The sequence below is a fragment of the Tinamus guttatus genome, unplaced genomic scaffold, assembly GCF_059628265.1.
Source record: "Tinamus guttatus ecotype Peru unplaced genomic scaffold, ASM5962826v1 Tinamus_guttatus_pri_ptg000211l, whole genome shotgun sequence".
Lineage (NCBI taxonomy): Eukaryota > Metazoa > Chordata > Aves > Tinamiformes > Tinamidae > Tinamus > Tinamus guttatus.
This window is the reverse complement of record NW_028288745.1, coordinates 8,707,665-8,714,429: the sequence shown is the minus strand read 5'-3', so window position 1 is coordinate 8,714,429 and position 6,765 is coordinate 8,707,665. Positions and strand designations below refer to the sequence as shown.

Below are 6,765 nucleotides of genomic sequence, written 5' to 3'. Positions count from 1 at the left end.
CCGTCCCGGTATGGGCAGTCCGCCCTCTGCTCGGGGCGGGGGAGTGTTCGGTTGTGGGGTTTGTATGTAGCAGTACAGGCCAATAAAATATAAGAGGCTTCTTAGGTTTAAAACGGCCGGGTTTGTGTTCCCATAAACGCTTTGTAAGCGTTGGGTCTGTTGCTGGGAGCAGCAGAAATGGGCGCCTGCTTTCACTGCTGCAGCCCTGGAGTCTTCGAGCAGCACCGGGGCCTGGCTGTGGTGCCCCACGGGCTGTGGGAAGGCCTCTTAGCTGCATTAGGTTAGCTTGTAAATTGAGAAGTGCTCATGGAAGGAATGCCCTGTGATTTCCCTGACACACACATTGCCTGCTGGAATTGGCAGGCATACTCAGATGTAGTCTTTATCCAGGTATGTATGCATACATAGATTTATTGTCCAATAACGTGTCAAATCAAGTATGCTAAAATTCTGCTACCTCTCCTGTTTTTTTCTTCTAATGCTCCAGCATTTTATTTCAGTAAGAAACATGGAGCAGCAGATCAGCGTGTTTTTCATCTCTGTCAGCATGCAGCCTTTGTTGGGGAGATTGTGATGATTCAGCCACTGGACTAATCTCAGATGCGCATTTGCTAAAAAGAGTAAGAGGTTATGTTTTATGATTTGGAAAGAGTAAATTTCAGCAAAGCTTCTTCATCACTGTGCTTAATTATCTGCCAGGGAGCCAGGCCTTCCTCCTGGACTGGGAACTGGGATCTGTGACTCCAGAGCTTCAAGGAGTGGTTTAACCCTGTTGCCTATGGGGTGATGTGCCAGATGCGTGGCTGAGCATTTGCACCTCAAGTGCACAAGCACAATAGATGGAACCCATTCACATTCAGTGTCAGTCAGCTGGTGTCTGTGGCTGTTTTCTTCCTGTTCATTCTGAACAGGCTGGCCTTCTTGCATCCCTGTCAGCCTTGGCAGCTGAATGTTTCTCATTTTTAATGAAAACTCACCCCAGGCATAGATTATAGAAATTACAGTACAATTTACTGATACAAGATGTGCTTTTAGCTATCACTTGCTGTCTTAGGATCTGAAATAAAGTCATTATTTCAGGTTCTTGCCTCACAGTTCTGCATATCACATTTTGTCCTCGTTTATATCAATGCAACCTGTAATTTTACAGTTTTCTTAAGTCAAGACTTTTAAGAACAGTGTTAACTTAGTAAGGTCTCCTTCCCAAATGAGTATCCTATTTGCAGAAAGCCACACACAAAAAATCTCTCCCTCCTAATAATTTTTGACATTTGGGAACAACCAGACTTTAATAGTTCCGTTGATGATGATGATCCAGAATTCAAAGCCTAATGAGTTACCTAAAGCTAATGACTAGGGACAATAGAGAGGTATGTCTTTAAATTAAACGAGAAAGAAGAAAAAAGCACTACAGTCCTTTTCCTAATAATAATCTAATGTCATTATTGTAACCTAGCTCAGTAAGTTGTAAACCAACTCATAAGTTGTGTAGGCTGTTAAAATTCTAATTTTATCTGTGATGAAGGTACAAGAGGCAACAGATTTCTTGAGTGAAAGTGATGTCCCTAATTTAAAATACATCCTAGTTTATGAGAAGGAGTGTGGATAACGATTGCTTTTAGGATCTTTTTTCTGAAGCATTTTAATATTTTTCCCTTTCTTCTTTTTCCTACCGCAAAAAGTATTAAGGGAATGTTTTTGACTATTTTATTCAGAGAAACAATCCTGGAATTTCAACAGCTGTGAGTAAATAAAAAATACATTAACTTATTTTCCCTTTCTCACACTATGTAATCTGTATGTACACCCCCCACCTTTTAGATAGAATTCTTCTGTAAGACTACGTGATTAAATTCATTAAAAATGTGATTTAAACCCAGTAGTGTTGGAAGAGTGTTTTGTTTTGTTTCATTTTTTTTTTCCTCCTCTAGGGCAGGTGATTCAATACAAGAGTAAAACTTAGTGATGCATACAGGGGTATGCCTGCTTTTCGGACTAGAAACCTGAGGATTTCACGGTTCTTTGGACTCAAAGCAAATACTTGGACTTTGAAGAAGTCTAGGAAATTAACCAGTAAGTTTGTCTCATAAACTCACAGAGCAAGTGCTGGCAGCCCTACTCATTTGGAATTTTGCTTGAGCAGGAGCTGCAGCAAAGTTTTACAGATATATCTGTGATATAATATATATGTGAGAGATATAAATATAGGTATTTTTTTCTTGGAAATGAAATAGAGTATGTGCAGATCCCTTCTTTAGGAACAGTTCTAATGACATTTTTTCTCAGTAGGACCCAGGTGTATCTGTTTCTTCATCATGGCAACTCACTGCATACTTGATGCACACAGTCTGCTAGATCAGATATCAAACCAAGCCATAGCTGCAATGGATGAAGCAAGCAGGTAGCTCTGCATTCATTTTGATTTATTGCATACCCAGTGGTGGATTTTTGTCTATCCTGATAATGTTTATCAAAAGCCAGCACGCCTTCCAATGTCCACGTCATCTTTTATTTAGTTGTAAAATTAGTAATACTGAAAATGAGCATGTAATCTGTTTGTTCTAATAATGCGTGAGAGGAAGCAGTGTATTTGCCCTGAAAAGATACTTGACTTTAAAGTGACATAAGTGCAGTAATTTAAAAGGACTGTTTCTGGCATTTCTGCTACTCATGCAGTAAATTAGCTTTGAACTTTAATGAGCAAACCAGTCGTCTTTTAAATCCCTGATCACTGTTGTTCAAAAGAAAACCTTGAGATTCTTGGATAGGAAGAAAACAGGTTCTTGCAAAACAGTGTAGTTAATTTGCCACTTGCAAGACAGTGTTGCTGATGAAAAACCTACTGTTCTTTGGATGTGTGAATATCCTCTGAAGAGGCTCCTAGGATATCTGCTGCATTAAATTTCTTCTTTGAAAATTAAAATGGTGAGTATTAATTGAACTGAGGAAATTTTGATTTTTTTTTGTGTCTAATTTCAGTTTCTTTTGTCTCAAACAGTAAAGGTTGCAATTAGAATATAAACAAAAGTATTTTTCCCTTCAAGGAATAAGGCATGCGTTGTAGACAGCTTTGACAATCAGGTGGTTATTCACTCTCTGACATTTCAGACTTTTTTTTTTTATTTTAATCATCATGACAGTTTTTCCATACAACCAAAATTCATGTTTTTCTAATTGGCATTTTGAATAATTACTTTTGATTTTTCTTATAATTATGTATTCTAAAAATAGACATATGAATGAAAGTGATTAATATAGAAGTTGCACTTTAAAACAATAGTAAGGCAGAATACTTGTTTGCTATTGATGGCTTCCTAGATGATTAACTATTTTAAAACTCCAGATCTATTTGGTTAAGGTTTGCCAACCTGGAATGTTTATAAGCTAGGTCAGTGAACTAGCTTTCTTGGACAAAGTCTTCATGTAAATACTCCAATGGTGTAATTTTGTAGTAAAATATCTCAGATTAGAAGATTTGTTTATGAAATTCCCACTGACCCCATGACACTTGCATCCCCATACGTTTTGAACTTGGTGCTGTTGTTTTGTTGAATTAGGTCATTTTGTTTTGTTTGGCATAGAGTGCAACACCGCAAACAGTTGCATCAGTTCGGCTGAGGGGTAAACTAGCAAAGTGGTAGGAGCTGGATGAGGAATTGGGCAGGAACCTCTTAGGTTTTGTTGCAGGATAAATTTTAATGTGAAACAATTTACCACATCCTTGATCATGTATTTAATGTATTTAAATATTATTAGTTTTGACAGGGTAATTAAATATGAGAAGTGATTTGAAAAACAACATACTATATATCAGAAAACTTACTTATGTGCTTCTGGTGTTTCTGGAAGTTATGTTATATTTTTGAACAGAGAAAGCCTGAAAGTTCTGACTGGGTTTCTAATGATTTTTCTTTAATATTAGAAATGCAAGTTGCATCTGGAAGAATCTATAATCATAATATCTTAAGTGTGAAATTCTGCAGTTGAGAGGGAAAAGGATTTTTAATTAAAGCAGTGGACTAGGCCATTGTAGATAAGCTGGGAACAGGCTGTAGAAAGCAGCTGAAGCTACTGGCTGATCGCGCTTGGTGACAGAATTGCGACATGTTGGAGCCAGTCTGTGAAGAGATTTGTCCCTTGTAGCGCAATTACTCTCAATTACTTTGTGCTGAGTACAGTTTTTGTTTCTTGTGAATCAGAAACGTACAGAAGATGCTATCATTACAATTTGTATCTGTAATCAATAACATCTGTAATATTTATGTTACCATTACAGGTAGTGCAGTACTTCCTGGTATAACGGTATTTCTCATGCATTTAAGCTGTCTCTGGTATTTCTTTAGATATAATGATGCAGCTTTTGCAAATGCATAAACGTTGCTTGCCTAAATAACCCAATTCTGGAACCAAATGGCCCAAATAATGTTTTTGTGTTTATTTTTTTTCTTTTTAATCTATTAAAACTGAACTTTCTCCTTTTCACATTTGTAGTTTTTTCTGTTGTAGTTCCCAGTGGCGTGCTTTGCTGTCTAACTCATAAATGGGAGACAACAAAGAGGTTGTTAGTCTACGCCAACAAATAAAATATTCTTTCCTACTACCATTTAAGGATTTCCTGCTGTCTGGTCATGATCAGTTCTCTGTGTCTGTCTTTGGAAATGGAGGAGAAGGGAGGAGATTTGTTTTTAGATATTCATCTAAGTCTAAATGCCACATACCAACTTAGAACCAACATAGCAATTTCTAGTGAAAAAGTATGCGTCTAAAAGATGTGAAGCAAATAACTATCAGGTCTTTCTTTAACATAGTACATCTGAGAGCATGGCAGACATGTGGCACATGATGTGTTGATGACACACATTTGGTGATAGTTTGGAGAAGTTTTGAGTGTAGTTTTATGAAACAAGAGTATCTGTAGCAGACAACACCAAAATTACAGATGGCGACTTGTACTAATTACCAGGTAACATGTTACTGGGACTGTTCCCTAAATATAATATAAACTGATGTTCTTCTGTATAGCCAAAAACCAGGAGAAAGAGTCTATTGTTTTCCATCTTAAGCATACGAAACATTCTGGAACTCACTGGGGTCTACTGATCACTTAGCCCGTATAAATAGGGCCTTTCTTAAAAGCCTAAAAATAGATTTGGAGTCAGGCTTCATCATCCTGAAAATGGGTCTTCAAATTTGTAATGTAAAATTAAATTTTCAGGTTACTTGGGGTATAGGGCTCCCTACAGATTTGCTGCTTCTGAAAGATCTCTTCAAGGCTGGGGATTTCCTGAGCATTCCATGCATCTATAAAGCAGGGAAAATGCACATTTATTTAGATGGCCTTCCCTAGACTGCTACTGCCAGAGAAGACTGGCCGCTGCAGATGCAGCTCGTGCAGAGAGACAGCTCGATCCCTTTATCAGCTTGGGTCAGCCATACATCATAGGTCTTTTTCTAGATTTTGTTTTTCAGACCTTCCATCTTTTAGGCTTGAGAAGAGGGGTGTTTACCCTTCTGTGCTCACCCTGAGTGCTTTCCATCTTCTCCTGATGAAGATACAAATACTTTAGAACTGATACCTCTTACTGCAGAAAAGACTATGTCAAAGTCCTGAGTCAAAAGAGAGAAGAGCTTTCAGAGCTGGTTAGACTTATGAAGGTCCAACACTGAGTTAATGAACTATTGGAATTTGAAAGAGCTGATAATATTAAAAGGAAAGAGGTGATGTGCTCTAGTTTTGCTCCACACCATCTTTAATTTTCTCCCTTCTTCCCATTTTCTTGTGTCTTTCCTTTTCTCTATGCAGATGCATTTTAAAATGTTTGATTTATTGACTTTTGTTGACTGCCCTTGCCAGATATGGCTGTAGATCCAGGGATTTTTCCAAGTCCTGTTGAAGTCAATTGGATGTGATGACTCCATTGACTCTCAATGGAAATAAATTGAGTTGCTTGAGGAGTTTGCAAGGGCTGGCCGAGTTAATTCAGTATTTTAGTCTGTATATGGTTGTGTGCAAGTCTTTCAAGAGAAAATAACTGAAATTTTGAAATTTGAAAATCCTTCTCTTGCTTTTATCTGTAATGTTAGAAATCTGTAAGATGCTGACACAACAAACCTAGATGACTAAAAGCTCTTGCAGTTAAGAGTCCAGATAAAGCCAAAAGAACTTGCCCTTCTGTACTTCTGCATTTCTTTAAGAGTCTTCAATTATGTGATCCCATGTGATTTAAAAATAGATACCCCTCATTTACGTTTTTTTTTTGGAACCACAGCTGATGTGTAACACTGTATGCTTCACAGTACAAGCGAGGAATGTCCCTTCCTGCATTACAAATGAAATGTGAGCTAGGAAATCATACCGGTTGCATCAGATATTGTGAATTCAATACATTGTTAAGCTGTTAAGACCGTTGCATGACTCCTATTTTGAAATCAAGAGTGATAATAAGAAATGCTTAGAGTTAAGTTACAGTATTAATTACTTTGCTGACTAGTGTTATTTTGAAAGGAATAAAATATTTCACATGTGGAAACACTTATGAGATTTCATCTTAGCTTCCGATTTACTAATGCTTGACCAAAGACAAATAATAGGAATCATTTACAAATGGAGTTCTTGTACAAAATTTCATATTCTTTTAGAGTACTTTAAGGACAATCTGTGCTGTCTCTTTGCTTATAACTTTGTTGAGAACTATTACAGTTGTAAACATGAACACTTCTTAAACAGGAAACAGTCAAACCAAGAAACTAGGTAAGTCTCATTTT

At 37.2% G+C, this 6,765-nt stretch overlaps 1 long non-coding RNA gene across 1 annotated transcript; it reads left to right on the top strand.

Annotated features, from left to right (window-relative positions):
- The first annotated feature begins 495 nt into the window (after positions 1-495).
- Positions 496-1,078, top strand: LOC148594739 (uncharacterized). The gene is made up of 2 exons (XR_015913349.1): positions 496-620; positions 700-1,078. It is a non-coding gene; the product is annotated as an uncharacterized LOC148594739 (long non-coding RNA).
- The last annotated feature ends 5,687 nt before the right edge of the window (positions 1,079-6,765 follow it).